Here is a 16012-nt window from a genome sequence, read left to right as displayed (position 1 = left end):
CTTATGTTCAGCTTCTCAGTCTGACTTGTCAGCTTCTCAGACTCACATCAGCCATTTCTGGCTAAAGGAGATTACTCCCTCTGTGGTTTCTTGACATAATCACATCAGGGAAAGCATTCAGTCACCATATCAAGAGATAACAAGTGGGGCTGCCAGAACCAAGTTTCACGACCCAGATGGCTTAACTAAATAAATCTAGGTTTTACTATTCTGGGCACTTCGAGTCTCTAATTAAGGTGCAAATAGATTGGTTTCTTTTCAAGCCTCTTTGGTTTGTAAATGACCACCTTTACTCAATTTTCTCTGTGTATGTGTGTGGGTTAAGGTGAGAATGGCCCTCCATAGCTCATGTATTTAAATGTTTGGTGGAACTGTTTGGGAAGGATTAGGAGGTGTGGCCTTACTGGAGGAGGTGTGTCTCTGGGAGAGGGCTTTGAGGTTTCAAAAGGTCATGCTATTTCCAGTTAGCTCTCTCTGCTTTATGCTTGTCAATCATATGCAAACTCTCAGCTGCTGCTTCAGTGCCAGGCCTGACTACCTGTTGCCATACACCCCACCATGATGGGTGTTGACTCATCCTCTATAACTATAAGCCCCAATAAATACGTTTTTCTTTATATAAGTTGTTTTGTTCAGGAGGCTTTGTCAAAGCAGTAGAAAAGTAACTAAGGCAGTATGCCTGTGTCCAGATAATTTTTCTTGTAAGTCAGCCTCAGCCAGGCACTGGGGTGCATGCCTCTAATCCCAGCACTCGGGAGGCAAAGGGAGGGGCAGGCAGATCGAGGCTATCTTGGTCTACATAGTGAGTTCCAGGATAGCCAGAGATTCAAAAAAAAAAAAAAAAAAAAAAAAGCCAAAGTCATCCTTAACTACATGGTAAGGTCTCTGTCAGCCTGAAAGAGGAAACATATCTGTAGCAGGAACAGCAGAGCTGCCTCTGTGTAAATGCGGGGGCTGTGCAGCTGCAGAAGCATCTCCCGCAGGAGGACCTAATTGAGGACTGCCTCAGAGAGCAAGGATTGCTAGTGCAAATAATGCCAGCCAATCAGGAGCTGCGGTTTAGAATAGATACTTTGTCGGGACCAATGGGGTGCGGGTGGAGGGTATTAAAGGAGCTTGCAGCAGCGTTTCTCACCTGCTCCTGGAGTCGGTGTCCTTGACTCTGCACCAGCTCGCTCCCAACCCCCAGGAGCAGGTAGGGTCGGGCAGAGAGCTGTCCCAACAGGGTCAGGGTCCAGACAGCAAATTAGGAAATGAGTTACAGAAGCTTTGACTCCTTTCACCAACATCAAGGGCAGTCATCCTTCACTTAACAACGTGGCTGCATTCTCAGATATCTGTCCTTAGGCAGATTTGCTGAAGGAAATGATAACTCCCATCGTTCTCCCAATACCACAGTATCTGCTTACACATACTTGGGTGATCCAGGTCAACCATTCCACACAGACACGTGTCAAACATGAGGTGCATGCAGCTGTTCCCAGGGAAGCATGGGACATTTTAATAAGCACATTCTACAGCAATGATATGAAACCAAGTATAGTAAACACAAACCAGTGACTTTCCTTTATTACCGCCGTCAAGCGTTTTGTGGTGTACCTAATTATATGAGCTATACTTTTGTGTGACTGGTGGCAGCACAGGGTGTGTTTACACCACAAACACACGGGTCATGCAGCATGCATCCATAGGTGATCGCTTCTTAGCTCCATTATAAGATCATGCTGTACTGGCCAGTCTACTTTTGACAGAAGAGTTATCAACAGCTATGAAGTCACTGAAATGAAGAGGGACCTTTTTTGTTCTCAAAGGAAATGTGTTCGGAAAGAGAAGCACTAAGGATCATTTTCTACACTGGCTACAGTGGGTTGGTAGGAATGCTTCCTTCTTTACCTCAAGCCATGAAAAGGTTCACTCGGGATGTTGGGGAGCTCTGTCTGTGTTCCTTACCCTGCTAAGGCACAGTGAGCTATATTTTGCTCATGGGAAATCTAGAGGGCCAGAGATGCCATTAGCATTTGCTGATGTTATGAGGTCATCTTTCACTTCCAAAGTCTATCCGGTCTAAGAATCCATCCCGGACCAGAAGGCAGAAGGCTGATATGGGGCTTGCCGTGCAGAGGAGAGACCACATGGAGTGGAACTGAACACACAGGTACATAATGTATGATGTGGGTAGACATGTGGCTGATGGATCGACAACCAATCAGCAACCAGAAAAAAAAAAAACACATAGCTTTCAATATGTGAAGTTCAGTTAACCTCATGATGGGGAGATGAGATAGAAGGTACCACAAGGTAAAAGTACCCATAGATATTTGTCTAGGTCAAAAGTGAGAGGCCATTTTCCAAAAGAACCAGTTAAGGGAGATCTTTTCTGCCCACCCCCATCCCTACCTTTCCTTTCTGCCCACCCCCACGCTTACCTTTCCTCACACTTCAGCTGATAAACTATAATTACCAAGCTGGGAGAGCAGGTTGGGGAGACAAACTGAGGGAATGAATAGAGGAAAATAGGTTTGTCTTCCCACATTGGGCTCTCTTCAGAAGATCCCAGCAGTGGGAAACAGGCTGAAACTGGAAACTTTCATTGTTATACGAGCCACGACATCCTTATATCATAGTTTTATAGTATTTAATCTGGCTCTAGATAGAACTTTTTATTATTTAGAGGAAGCATTAGGGAACCACCTGACTTTTTCATTTATGGACAGAGATAGATCTTCTCCCGAATACATTTTAAATGGATGAGAAGTAAAATAGACTTTCTTTCCCATCAATCTTGCTTGCGGAACATTCTGGTGATATATGGATTATTAGGGCATTTAATCTTCTCCGAATGAGATAAGTCTCTTTCGAGTGAAAGTGAGAGAGGGGGTTGAGGGGAGAGAGAATGTGTATGTTGTGTGTTCATGCATGCTTATAGTGTCCTCTGTGTGTGTGTGTGTGTGTGTGTGTGTGTGTGTGTGTGTGTGTGAACGCGCATACATGAATGGAGGCCAGAGTTTGCCGTTGGTTATCCTCCTCAAGCACTGCTAACTGGGGTCACAAGCAGTTGTGAGTCACCTGACCTGTGTTCTGGCAACCAAACTCATGTCCTCTAGAAGAGCAAAACGTGCCCTTAACAGCTGAGTCATGTCTCCAGCCCTCCTGTCAGCTTTTATGAGGATTCTGGGAATGAAACTTGGGTCCTTAAGTTTGTGTGGCAGTTACCTTACTGGCTGAACTGTCTCCCAAGCCCCTGATATAGGCCTATTCTTGTCCCCATTTTACACACAAGGAAATGAGTCCAGAGAGACGTAAAACCAAGTTGCCACTAAATGGTAGGAATGAAATTTAATTGCAGAGCTTACAGTCTCGATGCCTGTTCCGTATGGGTTTATGACTACAGAGAGTAAATATCATAAAAACGGGGCAACCTGGCCTGGCTTTTAAAATTTGTCTTGATACAGTAAACATACTTTTTAATATATCTTCCCATAGTCCCTTTTAATAGAGACCTTCACTAGTCTACATATGTGTCCTAGATCATGCTTTTCTTGGTGGGGGCATAACACTGTGAAATTAGATGACTCTTCATTAACCATAGAACAACCTAGCAGCCACTAGACAGGTAGTGGATTCTTACAATACTCCCATGTGGTAAAGAAGGCAGAGTTGTTATTCCCAGGAAATCTTTATCAGTCACTGTACTTTCAGGAAAGCTGAAAATGGAGAAAATTAATTTAGAGATATTGAACAAGGTGTTGGAAGATGTGGAGGGACACAAAGAGAAAGAAGGTTGTTTCATAGAGGACAAAAGCTCTTATGGTCCCTGGGCCAGAGTCACTGAGTGTCTGAAACCCCTGTACTCTGAGAGTCTCAGGTGATGTTGGCCTCCTGACTCTTTAATTCTATGGAGTGGGAAGAAACATGCCTCCTTTTCCTCTCCCATCTGCCCATCTTCCCCTCAAGCAAGGACTGTTAGAGGTGAGGTGAAGGAAACCAGATAGGATAAAGTGGAGAATCATAGCTCTTTTCTTACATGGGGTCAGAGGGACTCAGAGATTTCCCAGGTAGTGAGGTATGACATTCAGAAGTCCCCGAGACCATCTTCTCCTCTTTTGTTTTTCAAAAGATTTACTTTATTATACATAAGTACACTGTAGCTGTCTTCAGACACCAGAAGAGGACATCAGATCTCATTACATATAGTTGTGAACTGTGGTTCCCATGTGGTTACTGGGATTTGAACTCGGGACCTCTGGAAGAGCAGTCAGTGCTCTTAACCACTGAGCCACCTTTCCAGTCCCCAACTTCTCTTCTGATACAAGTTAATAGGGTCTCCAGAACACAAAGCTAACGTGCAGTTATGGTTTATTACAGACGAAGTACAGAGGAACGCAGACAGAATCCTTAGACTTCCAAACGCAAGGTCTTTCCAGCTGAGGTACAAATGGTACTGATTCCTCCCAACAGTATGTGATAATCTGTGTGAGTATTGCCAACAAGGGAAGGCTTGCCCAAGCCTTGGTGACTTTGTAAGGGAGCACAGTGTCACAGATAGAGTTGTCCACACGCATGGCCGACCTTAGCTGCCACACCCTGGAGCGGTTAATCTGATGCTCCAAATGATTCAGGCTCCAAAGCTCTCACTGGATTACGTTGTTAGTGATGATCATGTGGTGTGGTCCAAAGCCCTCTAGTAAGGAAACAAATGGATATTAGGCAGGACAAAGCTCAGGTTGTTCTTTAGCAAACATTAACACTCTACTATGAACCAAGTCTTCTTTTCAAGGTATCGCTGCTCCCATTGCTTATTTGATCCTCAAAGCCATTTTCCTGGATACCCTGTGGTCTTTGCTCATTGTCACTGTGGTAAAAACCTAAGAGAAGTGACTAGGGAAGAGGAAACTTTTGTCTTTGTTCTTGAATGCAGGAGTTTTACATTCTGACCAGCTGCTCCATTTGCTTTCTGGCCTGTGTGAGTCTCAATGTCATAGCAAGGAACAACACATGGTAGAGAGGAGACACCCAACCTGTGGCCTCTGGGAATCAGGAGGAGAAGGAAGTAGGAGCTGGGTTACAAGGTCCCCTTCAAGAGAATACTAAAATGACCTACCTTCTCTCCACTAAATCTCACCCCCTAAATACTAATGCAGAAAGCGAATCATAAAGCAATGTGGTCTGGTAGAGTTCATCCTGATAGAGTAGGCACACTTCCTTCCACTAAACCTCACCCTCCTCCAACTGGCCCTCAACACTGGGGAGTGTTTAAGATCTAAACAATAAAAGTCTAAGCAATGATATTCAAAAGACTTCTAGGGAATCGAAAAGCTGTATTTATAGGTCATAAAATAAAGCAGTCATTCTACATGTAAAGTAGATTTGCCCTTACTATATTTTATACAGTTCTTAGTAATAGTTAAAATTTAGACATTCAGATTTTTTCATTTAATCATAACCCCTTTTATTGATTTAAATTAATTATGTGGCAAAAGCATAATTTAGAAACAAGTTAATTCAAGAACAGATTATGTAGTAATTTTAGATCTAACATTTATTAAGATTTGAATTAAAATTTAAAACTCATTGTCACAGCATAAATGAATTGCATGCTCTTATAGTAATGCAATTCTTGCCTTTATGGCATTAAAAATGAAAGTGATTCATGATGATACCCATGTTTTGTCTCTATTATGGACTAGGAATACATATTTTAAGCTTCTAAACAGGTATTTCCATTCAAAACATATATGAGGTAAGAATAGTATGAATTCAACAGCTAAAAATTCAAATTGACCCACTTAAATCTTATTGACCCATTTTCCTCTCTTTTCATATCAGATTCTTTTAATAGTTCTAGAGGGATTTTGTTGAGTTAAATAATACCTTTATTGAAATCGATTCAAAACATGGATCTCCAACAATCTTCTTGAAGTACATTATTTGTGTATTTGTTATTTTTCCTTAGTAAGATGCTGGACTCTAATATCTTGATTCTTTTAATAGTAATATTCTTGGGAAATAAGAAAATAATTTTTAAAGGTCACACAGTGCAGGGCTCAGTGATGCCCTGAGTATTGCCCTCTTATGTAAGTGTCTCCAGGTTCAGAGTTCCATTCAGGGTGAGGCTTTATTAAGCTCATTGTTCTGAAGCCCCACCATCCCCTAAGGTTTATGGGACACAGCTTTCTGTAAAAGTCTAGTAAAACTGATGGACCCTTCTTTCAACTATCACTTAAGCATGTGAATGCATAGGACCACAAAAGATATCACATATATTGAGATATATCCACATAAATACATTTAAAGAAAACATGGCAGCTACCACTACATATGCTAAAATAGATCAATCTAGTGGCTGCTCAAACAATTGTCTTGATTTTATACTACTGACAAACATCATGATATTCTGAAGTGTCCTCACCATCTGAAATGTGATACCGAGAGGGAGACACATTACTGGTCTCTGAATTCAGATATTCTTAATAATTAATAATCAATACTCTTAATACTGTTATCACTTCTTTTCTGCACTCATGAAGATCTATCTATCTATCTATCTATCTATCTATCTATCTATCTATCTATCTCCCATTCCTACTTACAGATAATTTAGAATATAACCCCAAATTTCTTTTTTTGTTTAAAGATTTATTTATTATATATGAGTACACTGTAGCTGTCTTCAGACACACCAGAAGAGGGCATCAGATCTCATTACAGATGGTTGTGAGCCACCATGTGGTTGCTGGGATTTGAACTCAGGACCTCTGGAAGAGCAGTCAGTGCTCTTAACCGCTGAGCCATCTCTCCAGCCCTCTTGATTAAGACTTCTCCACCCTACAGCCATGAACTAGTCTACAGGAGAAGAAGTTGGACCACAAAGAAAGACATGTTCTGACTCAAGAAGGAGAGAGAAACTGAAATCTGGCAACATCCTTTTGAAGAAAATAAAATCCCAAGTTTAAAGGATGCTTAGGGAAGTAGATCAATCATTTGTTTTCATTTTCTTCCAATAAAAGTGTAGCTTCACAGCCACTGCGGGGAGCCATATCAGCTTGACTTCCATTTAGGCACCATGAACAGACAAAGGGAAACTATGATTCTATGACCTTATCCGGGAATGGATTTGGCAAGGCCAGTCTAAGGCGGGAGCCAGAGCCTTGAAGGAGTCTAGGTTGTGTTTTCTGGGGACCAGACTCTTCCCCCCTGGTTGTGGCTATCAGTCCTTAGAAAGCGGTGTCTGAGATAGCCCATGTCCTCTTTGCCTATATTGTCTGACTTATCTCTCTGCTGACCTTGACCATGGCCCCTGCCCCTCACCCCCCAAATAGTATATATGATGGTGTACTTCTTAATAAATTTGCTTAGCATAAGTCTTCCGTTTATGCCAGACTTCCTGGTCTCAGATGTTGCTTTTGTCTTCTTTATTACTCATTCCTACCCCTCCCATTTAGCATTCTGGATCATTATGTCTGCAGATGAGATCAAAACATAGCTAACAAAAACTAGAAAGATGGAGAGATGGCGCAGTGGCTAAGAGTGCTTGCTGCTGTTGGAGAGACTCAAGTTCAATTCCCAGTACCATGTCAAGAGACTCACAATTGCCTCTAACTACAGCCAGGAGATCCAGCTCTCTCTTCTGGTCTTGTACCTACATAACACACACACACACACACACACACACACACACACACACACACACACACACACACACTTAATAGAATAACTTTTCAGAGGGGGAAAAAAGAGAAACCACAAGAACAGGACCAGGCAACACTACTTTTAATGTCTTCTCTCGAAGGTCCCAGTGTACAGCTAGGATTGGAAATATTGTCTCACCTCTTTTCTTGATGCAGGCTTTCTACACCACACACTTCTGTTTCACTATTGGATACATGGCAGATGGGTGTGTGTGTGTGTGCACTGTGTTTGCACATAGTCAAATCTTGCAGAGGGATATTTGTGATCAAGCCAGGCTGAAATGTAGAAAGGCAGCTGTTTGGAAATGGAGAGGCTGAGATTCCTTCCTCTCGTTCTCCTCTCATTCTCCTCATTCTCCTGAGCTGTCTATACATTTATATCTGTGTTACTCTCCATGACTGGGGCCAAGGCAGCACCTGAACTTAGGACCAGATGCACTTACGAACTGCCTGGAAAAGCATCTGGAGACATAGCACCTTCTGTCTGTGAGTTAACTCATTGCTTCAGTCCTCAGACCCTGGCCAGGCAACAGGGAGGCCTTAGGTCCTGTAGTGTGGTCAGTTGAAACCTTTGATTTCTAAGCCAATCTTGTTTCTAGCAATTTACTCTGCTTTTCTTTGATTCAAATATCAAATCAATATGTAGGCTTAGATTTTTCAAAACCTATTTTAATAAAGGTTCTTAAACACTTCAACCTCCCTTATAGTCCACTGACCAAAGGTATCAGAGATGAAGATGGTTAATAGGACAAGGGGGCGGCATAAACCTGTTTAGAAGTAGTTCCTTAGGGTGATTTCGACCTTTGTTGTCCAGTCAACTAGCAAAACACAAAACACGAATCAGCAGCTGCGGCTTGATCTAGAAGAAACTGCAAGGCTCTGCAGGAGAACACTGAATTGGCAAGACACAGCTGGAATACCAACAATTCTTTAGTGTATTTCTCTCTACAAATCCCCTTTAGCAAAGATCAGAGGAGAAAACAGTGTGAACCAATGCCAGAGCATCATCAGCAAAGACCAGCAGGATGGATCTCAATGAAGACCAGCAAGGTGGATCTCAATGAAGACCAGCAAGGTGGATCTCAATGAAGACCAGCAAGGTGGATCTCAATGAAGACAAGCAAGGTGGATCTCAATGAAGACCAGCAAGGTGGATCTCAATGAAGACCAGCAAGGTGGATCTCTATGAAGACCAGCAAGGTGGATCTCAATGAAGACCAGCAAGGTGGATCTCAATGAAGACCAGCAAGGTAGATCTCAATGAAGACCAGCAGGGTGGATATCTCAGCGAAGACCAACAAAGTGGATCTCAATGAAGACCAGCAAGGTGGATCTTAATGAAGACCAGCAAGGTGGATCTCAATGAAGACCAGCAAGATGGATTTCAATGAAGACCAGCAAGATGGATCTCAATGAAGACCAGCAAGGTGGACTCAATGAAGACCAGCAAGGTGGATCTCAATGAAGACCAGCAGGGTGGATCTCAATGAAGACCAGCAAGGTGGATCTCAATGAAGACCAGCAAGGTGGATCTCAGTGAAGACCAGCAAGGTGGATCTCAATGAAGACCAGCAAGGTGGATCTCAATGAAGACCAGCAAGGTGGATCTCAGACACACCAGAAGAGGGCATCAGACCTCATTATAGATGGTTGTGAGCCACCATGTGGTTGCTGGGATTTGAACTCAGGACCTCTGGAAGAGCAGTCAGTGCTCTTAGCCGCTGAGCCATCTCTCCAGCCCTAGCAAGGTGGATCTCAATGAAGACCAGCAAGGTGGATCTCAATGAAAATCAGCAAAGAGAACAAACCAATGCCAGATCATGGTGGATCTCAAAGAAGACCAGCAAAGCGAACTGATGTCAGAACATTGTCCACTGGCTGTTGGGTCATACTTTACTCTTTTCAAACATCACATGTCCTCTCAAGAGTCCACTCCAGCAAAACATCACATGCCCTTTCACCAGGCAGCTTCCAGAAAAAACACCACGAGTCTTCTCAGCAAAACACCCTCCCATGTGTAACGTTCTCTTATGTATCTGCTTTAGCAAAATGTCCTCTCCTAAGACGGTCTTCGGGAAAACATTTCATGACCCAACTGAGTCTCCAACGAAACCAGAAATTTCCACTTCATAAATGAGTTGAACACATAACGTTCTTGTTCAAGTGATTAAAATATCAGTACAGTATTGGTTGTTCTCTGCAAACTGATTGTAAGACCTTTTTTGCTGAAGGTGACACCTACAGGACTCACTGAACATGGAGAAGACAAGCTGGTGCTGACCTAGCGCCTTACCTCACAGACTAGTGTTCATAGGATTCAAAGGTGCTCTGCACAATTCCATAGGGAACAGGTAAACAGCATGCTGACTGCAAACCCTGCATTCTACATTGGTGACGTACCTGCAAGACATGCTGGTGTGATAATGGTACAAAAACTGTGGGGGCATCCATCCATTCTTTTTGTTTTACTAGAATTAAAGCCCACTCCATGGGATAGAACCCATGCCTAACACTGCCTGGTTGGCCAAGAACCCAAGACTAGACCACGCCATGGATATAAGGGAAAACCAAATACTACTGCTCTACTAAAGGGATGTAGCAACAATACTATTCCTTACAACATTCTGCAATACCCCAGATCAGTCTTAATCAGCTGAGAAGCTTCTCCCAACAAAACTGAATTAGACAATATTCAGAGAGCAAGCAACCTTGGAACGCCCAATTCTAAGTGGGAGGTCTCCATCACATCCCTCCCTTCAGGGAGCTCTGTGGAAAAGGAGGTAAAAAGACAAAAAGAGTCAGAGAGGATGGGACCATCAAGGAAACAAGGCCTTCTAAACACAGCAGGATCAGCACACATACAAATCCACAGAGACTGTGGTAGCTTGCCCAGGGCCTGCAACAAGACGGTGTCTCAGTGCTTAGAGGAGAAGTAGACATGAGCCACCATCCCCAACATAGACGACATCTTTAACTGATAACACTCACAGGGGAAAAATTCATTTTCTTCAACAGAGACTCACTAGGTACAGACACCCACTTAAGGGCAAGTACCATGGCCAATGATAAAAGGACGCAATGGTATTCCTGGAGGTTTATTTTTCTTGTTCCACAGTGCTTTGTCTAGGCATTTTTTTAACATCATAGAGCTTTTGCTTCTATGCTGTTATGTTATGATTTCTGATTTTGTTTGTATTGTGTGTGTGTGTGTGTGTGTGTGTGTGTGTGTGTGTGTGTGTAGAGGATATATGTTTCTTGTTCTTTTTCTTTGACTCTTTTTTCTGTTTCTTTTATTTTATTTTGGTTTGTTTATTTTTAGATGTCTATTTGTATTCTAATGAGAGAGAGAGAGAGAGAGAGAGAGTGGGAGAGAGAGAGAGAGAGAGACAGAGGTTGTGCATTGTGGGGAAATGAGGGTGATCTGAGAGAAGCTAGAGGGGAGGAAACCATAAACAGAATATATTGTATGAACAAAATCAATTTTCAATTAAGAGAAAAAGAAAAGGAAAATAGTAGCACGGGCTTAGGGATGTGGTTCAAGGATAGATAAGTCACCTGATATCCATGACACCAGAGATTCAAGCACTAGAATGGTGATGATGATGATGATGATGATGATGATGATGATGATGATGATGATGATAACAATAATGTTATCACTGTTTGTGGGGTAGGTCTGTGGTAAAGCCCAATTCTGCCGTTTTAATATCCTCAGACATAAACTTAATACAAACAAATCAAACACCCTACTTATGTTTACCTGAGCCCACCACTCAAGTTCATTTTAATATAAACACGGATTATATTTTAAAATGACACAACCATTTATTTCTATTATCCCAAATTAATGCCCGTCAAAATAATTCAAACCCCTAAGGCATTGCACTGACTCTTGGGAGTGTTTGTGTTTCCTACTGCTCTGCGTAGTTCGCTTGACTCCCATAGAAAGGAGAAAAATAAATTTGCTGAAACCTATCTGTATTACAAATTACCAATGCTTCTAAAATTCACTTCCATCTTGGATCATGCAAATCTGCTTATTAATCATTTATAAAATCTTAATTATAAGACCAGCTTCTCAGGCGGCCAATGCATGGCAGGCGGAAACGTAACCCTCTCACTCCCAGGAATAACACAGTCTGGTCCCTAGAACCAGCGTGAGCAGGAGCCATCACTTCTCTGATGACAGGACATTTGTGCCGGCTCACATTATGATACGGAGATTATCCCGCAGGGTTAATTTAGCAGAATACCTTTTGTGGGATTTTTTTTTTATATACAGAGAATTTCTTTTAATGCATCTGCAGTAAAAAAATTGTGGGAAGGCTATACTTTATTTTGATTGCTTTGCTAAATGAGCTTCCATTAAACAAGAAAAAAAACCAAAAACCAAAGCACTGAAGATTTGGGATATGAATCTGCCTATTCTAAGAGACCAGTATCAGGCCACATTTGTGGCTGTCACATTCATGGTTGCTTATACATATAGATGGGCAAAGGTCTGCCTGACTCTGACTTCTCTTTTAACTGTTAATCACCTTAAACATTAAGATTCACATATTTTTATTTTATATGTGTGTTCTGCCTCCACACATGTCTGTGTACTGCTTACATTGTTAGTGCCAACAAAAGAAAGAAGGTGGCTTCAGATTCCCTGAAACTGGAGTTGAGGAGGGTGGTGAACTGCCATTCTGGTGCTGGGAACTGAACCAATGTCCCCTGAAGGAGCAGCAAGTTCTCTTACCGCCGAGCCATCTCTCCAGCTCACTGTTTTCTCTTTTATATTTAGGTACAGCACTGCACTTTTTAAAAACAGCATGCTGTATGCGAATGTAAATGACGGTACCACAGTGATTGGTAGGTTGCACTGATGTCCCAGAGTCTACAGCCTACACTAGGGTTCACTCTGTGGTGTACTTTCTGCAGATTTAGATAAACATTTAAAAACACATCTCCACCTACTACTGTGGTATCATGAGGGTAGCTTCTGTCTTGTACGTCCTTCCCTCTGCCTTAATACCTCTGACCTTTACAGTGTCTCACAGTTTAGAGTCTTCTAGATGTCATATCACTGAAATCGCGCAACATATAACCGTCTCAGATTCAGATCGGCAATAGGTGTTTGAGTTCCTCCAATCCATCTTCCTGGCTTGATGGCTCATTTCACGTTAGTGCTGCCCAATGTTTTACTGCCCGAATGCACTCAATTTGTTTAGCCTTTTACTCATTGAAGGCCGCCTTTGCTGCATCCAAGACTGGCAACTATGAAATAAAGATACTATAATCATCAACATGTATGGGGGCTCCATTACACATCTTCATTTGGTGCCACAGGTTTTCTGGATTTTGCCCACTCTACTAAGGACGTGGTGATGCCTCTGTGTCTTAGTTTGTTCTTCCCTGATGACGTATGATATCTTACATGTTCATTTGCCAGACCATGAGTCTTAGCATCGATATTACCTAACTACTGAAATGGTATTCACAGCCCTCTGTAGCTCCAGTTTCAGGGATCTGTTGCTCTCTCCTAACCTCTGAGGAAACCAGGCATGAAAACAGTAAACAAACACATGCAGGGAAAACACCCACACACATACGAATACACAAATCTAAAAGAGCTAGTGTTTTAGGTAGAGTTTTCTTGCTGTGTCGAGACACCATGACCATGGCCACTCTTAGAAAGGAAAACATTTAATAAGAGCTGGCTTACAGTTTCAGAAGTTTAGTCCATTATCATCATATTGAGATGCATGGCAGTGTGCTGACAGACATGGTGTTGGAGAAGGAGCTAAGAGTCCAACATCCTGGTAAGCAGGCAGCAGGGAGTGAATGTCACACTAGACCTGGCTTGAGTATTTGAGATCTCAAAGCCTGCCCCCTAGTGATGTCCATTGCCTCCAAGAAAGCCATAGGTACTTCAGTAAGGCCACACCTCCTAATAGTGCCATTCTCTATGAGCCTATGGAGGCCACTTTTATTCAAACCACTCAGGGTAGGGGTCAGGGTGGGAGCGGGGAATAATTAACAATGATAAATGGAGTCAGAGTCAGGCAGACACATACTTGTCTCTATATGTAAGGTCACAAGTAACATGACATCTACAGTTGCAGGTGTCTTGTGTTGGCAGGTAAACTGTTTCGAATCTGTGATTTTTATTTTATTTTTTTAAATGCCAAACAGCTCATAGAGTAAGCCAAGCAAAACAAAGTCTAGCTGTCCTAAATATGTATGTAGAATGTACATCACAATAATGAGTCCTAATGAAAACTCTGGTCACTGTGAGGTATCAGTGAAGGGTCATCAATTCCAACATTGTGCCATTCTGGAGAAAAATACTGACACTGGGTTATTGATAAAGGAAGCTAGGTGTGTGTATAGAGGCTGGGGTATATGGTAAATCTCTATACTGTACTCTCAAATTTTCTGTAAATTTAAAACTGCTTTAGAAGTTAGACTCCCGGGGGCTGGGGAGATGGCTCAGTGGTTTAAGAGCACTGACTGCTCTTCCAGAGATCCCGAGTTCAAATCCCAGCAACCACATGGTGGCTCACAACCATCTGTAATGAGATCTGGTGCATCTGAAGACAGCAACAGTGCACTTATATATAATAAATAAATACTTTTTTTTAAAAAAGAGAGAAGTGGGGCTGGGGATTTAGCTCAGTGGTAGAGCGCTTACCTAGGAAGCGCAAGGCCCTGGGTTCGGTCCCCAGCTCCAAAAAAAAGAACCAAAAAAAAAAAAAAAAAAAAGAGAGAAGTTAGGCTTCTATTAACTACAGAATGATTATTATATTCCTTACTTTCCTGTTGCTGTGACAAAACACTTTGACCAATAGGAATTTAGGAGAAGGAAGATTTATTTTAGCTGTAGGTCCACATCATTGTCTATCACTGAGGGAAGTCGAGGCAGAGATTCCAGGCAGGAAGTCAAGGTGGGTCTGCTTGCTATCCCACACTGTGTTACGTCTAGCCAGAAAATTCCCTTATGGTCAAGAAATTACAGTAGGAACCATGGAGGAATATTGCTGGACGGCTCGCTCATAGGCTCATGCTTAGCTTGTTTTCTTCTACCCTGGATCACCTGCCTGCCCAAGGAATAGTGCTACCTATGAGCTGGCCCCTCCTACATCAATTAACAATCAAGACAACCCCTCCCCAACTCACCATGGCCGCAGGCCCTCTGAGCCCATAATTCTCTCTCAGATGAACCTAGGCCTTGGTGAGTGGACAGGCAAAGGTAACTCGGACACATATTCATTAGTTTCTTCATCCGTGAGATCCACTATCTGAGAGACAATGAAAAGGGGGAAGGCCGCCATAGCAGGGGAGACACGACAAGTTTCACATCAGTAGGAGTCCGTGTCTGGGATTCCTCACAGCTTGATGGACTAGCATTTAGCTGGATCTCCCTGCCCCCCTCATTCTTTTTGGAACCCCAGCTCATGAATCAGTGCTGCCTACATTAAGGATATATTTTTCCCTTTGGTTAATTCCTTTGGACAAGCTCTTAAAAGACACAAAGTCATACCTTGTTAATGTCTTAGGTATTTATAAATCCAGTCATGTTATAATTGAAATTAACCAACACGAGTCCATCCTTCTTCAACTTGACATCCAGTAGATCACAAATTTTCCTCTTTCTCTTCTCTCTCTCTCTCTCTCTCTCTCTCTCTCTCTCTCTCTCTCTCTCTCTGTCTCTCTCTCTCTCTGTCTCTCTCTCGTTTGTTTGTTTGTTTGAGACAGGGTTTCTCTGTGTACCCCCTCTGCCTCCCAAGTGCTGGGATTAAAGGTGCCACCCTCTGGTCACAGATTTTTTAATTAACATTTTTAGTGTGTGTGTGTGTGTGTGTGTGTGTGTGTGTGTGTATGCACATGTGTGTGTGTACATGAGTTTATGCATACCACATGTGCCATAAGTTGTCTTCTGATTATCATGTATGTACTCTTGTTTTGGAATGGGAATATTTCTTCTCTGCTTCTTAACATTAGTTACAGACTTCTAATGTTAAAAGGCATAAGCATTTGCATCCCAAAACAGAGGGTGTGTGGAAGTCAGAAGACTACTAGGGAGTCAGTCTTCTTTTCACTATGTAGGCTCCGGGACTGACATCATGCCCGTTCTCCCTCTCTTCTCTCACTAGAGCACCCCTCCCCCATTTTCCCATTTCTTCTTTAGACCACTGTACTCTGTTTATTCCTCTCCTAGCTACTTTAAAAAACAGAATCACGTTGAGAACTGAAACTCGTCATCATGTGAGTGCTGGGTCTAACAGAGCTTAGACTCTTCGTTTTGAGGATAATGAAGCCTTACTTTTTTAGGCTAG

General features: G+C 42.4%; 1 protein-coding gene and 1 long non-coding RNA gene across 1 annotated transcript in view; one reads left to right on the top strand and one right to left on the bottom strand.

The window, feature by feature from the left end:
- The window catches only part of Erich1 (glutamate-rich 1), a gene marked incomplete at its 5' end in the record, with an annotated part of 52793804 nt that overhangs the window by 18858351 nt on the left and 33919441 nt on the right, over window positions 1–16012 (bottom strand).
- LOC148000586 (uncharacterized) overlaps window positions 1634–16012 on the top strand; it is an 18971-nt gene continuing 4592 nt past the window's right edge. The window contains exons 1-2 of the long non-coding RNA XR_015639959.1: window positions 1634–1871; window positions 2055–2155. This is a non-coding gene — a long non-coding RNA (uncharacterized LOC148000586). The remainder of the gene's footprint in view (window positions 1872–2054; window positions 2156–16012) is intronic.

The sequence above is a fragment of the Rattus norvegicus genome, chromosome 16 (assembly GCF_021556685.1).
Source record: "Rattus norvegicus strain SHRSP/BbbUtx chromosome 16, alternate assembly SHRSP_T2T, whole genome shotgun sequence".
Lineage (NCBI taxonomy): Eukaryota > Metazoa > Chordata > Mammalia > Rodentia > Muridae > Rattus > Rattus norvegicus.
Note: the sequence above shows the minus strand (reverse complement) of the source record. Positions and strands in the feature narration are given on the sequence as shown.